Below are 2447 nucleotides of genomic sequence, written 5' to 3'. Positions count from 1 at the left end.
TATGCATTCCAGAATATATTTGTTTTAAATTAATACAATATTCAAATATGCAATAAGTATGTAAATAATTTATATAACTTAACTCAATACAAATTATAATATTTAATAATCAAAGAGGTATATATAACATTTGTATAATTTTTTAAAATCAGTCATTATTCATGGATAGCATAAAATTATAGTTCAATTTCCTAGAAAATTTGGTGAAAAAAAGTGGAAAAGTATGTCTCTGTATAAGAAGGAACAATGTTATGATTATAACTGTTTTAAGTGGATAATATGCATATGTTTTCTAATAACTTTGTTATTTTCTTTATAAAGTAAATATGTTTTAAAAAATGGATGTTTTATCATATTGCATAGTGAGAGAATAAACTCCAACAAAAGGAAGTGAGGTTATTCTCTTTTTCTTATGTTTGCCATTGAACCTGCACCCCCTCGCACTTGCCCAACTCTCAGTGGTTGCATCCTAACTGAAATTTTCATATTTGTTACTCATACGTTTTTGCATTACTTGTAATTTTTAAATTGTGAATTGAAATTTTATTTATCTTGACTACTGAATTTCTGGCACCCCTTCCATTTTTGCCTGAGGTGAGTACCTCACCAACCTTACCCTAAACTTGGTACTATTACAAATTGGTATATCATTGGTCTTTATGATTTGTTTAGTTATGCTTGTATTTTTATTTAATTGACTCAAATTATAGAGTAGAGAAAATTTCAACTTTATGTATTGTATTTGGAAGCAAATTTGTACTTGTGCCCCATATGCTATCTTTGAATTGTTCAGGATAATATCATTAAAATATTTTTATTCACTAGGAAACAAATAAGAATGTAATGATGACCATATTATCACAGTCTGTGCTATAAATATATGTATTATTGATTGTTTACAACAAGTACTGTTCATAATTTGCATTTCAATTCATTGAGCTTGTTGAACCACTCTAAATTACGTCTTGAATATCTAGAAATTATTATTATTTATAACCTAGGAAGTCAAAGTAAACTTAATAAAAGAAAGTGTGTTTTCCATTGATACTTAAGGTTAAACTTAAACAAAATATACTTAAAATTAGATCAATATTTGAATTTTTTTAATTTTGTTTCAGTAAAAATAATGTAGTTTCGTGGGCTTCTCACATTAAGAGCCACCCAATATAAGCCTAGTTCATAATTCATTGTCTTGAGGACAGGAGTAATTATACTTTACTTTAGAATATTGAACATAAATATTTACTTCCTTTTACTATCATGCCAAGCAATTGTAATTTTTTCTTTTTTTGGACGGAGTCTTGCTCTGTTGCCAGGCTGGAGTGCAATGGCGTTATCTTGGCTCACTGTAACTTCTGGCCCCCTGGTTCAAGTGATTCTCCTGCCTCAGTCTCCTGAGTTGCTGGGACCAGAGGTGTACAACACCAGACCCAGCTAATTTTTTTTTTTTTTTTTTTTTTTTTGTATTTTTATTAGAGACGAGGTTTCATCATGTTAGCCAAGATGGTGTCGATCTCTTGACCTCATGATCCGCACACCTAAGCCTCCCAAAGTGCTGGGATTACAGGCGTGAGCCACCGCACCCAGCTTATACTTTAATTGTGTTTAAGCCTTTTAAGACATATATCTCCAATGGCTCAGACACCACTTCTGTTATTCAATGGAATTTATACATTTTCTGTCTAGAAATTGTGTGTATTTTGGGATGGTTCATATAAACTCTATACCTTAAGTAGTTATTTTAAGCGGAATTATTTATTTAATATTTTCTGTTCAGTCATTGTGCATGTAGAACACCACAGGGGTGAATTTTGTGAAATAACTTTATATTTTTCATCAATGTAGAACTCTCTTGTGAATTCTAATATTTTATAATCCTTGATTATATCATAGAATCATTAGAGACAAATCTCACCTAATCCTCACAATTCTTGTATTTTAATTGTTTTATGATACTTTCCAGAATGTACACTCCTGGTAAGCAATTTTCATCATATTTTTCTTCAAAAAACCTACCTGGAAAATTTCCTATTTACACAATGTGGTATACAATAGAATATAAAGCAATAATCGGATTTATAACTGAAGTATTTATAGATGATTAGGCCATGCGTTTAGGTTTATAAAAGGTAATTAATATTAGGTTTATCCAACAGATACTATGTTTATTCTAAATTGTTGTTTTGTAACATTTAGCTTAAATAAATTCCCTTCTATGTCTAACCTGCTTTTTAGAGAGTTTGTATCATAGTTACACAGTTTTAAATACATCTCAGATTATGTTCTCTCTCCGGTCCATTACATGGGTAATTACATTGATAGATGTTTCTTTCTGAAATAAATGCCATTTGATCATGATGTGTAACTTTAATACATTCTTAGACTAACACTGTCTATGTATACGTACATACAAATGTATACCTATACACATACATACAAATAGCTTA

The sequence above is a fragment of the Rhinopithecus bieti genome, unplaced genomic scaffold (genome assembly GCF_001698545.2).
Source record: "Rhinopithecus bieti isolate Rb0 unplaced genomic scaffold, ASM169854v2 scaffold_9015, whole genome shotgun sequence".
Lineage (NCBI taxonomy): Eukaryota > Metazoa > Chordata > Mammalia > Primates > Cercopithecidae > Rhinopithecus > Rhinopithecus bieti.
This window is presented reverse-complemented; position numbering follows the sequence as displayed.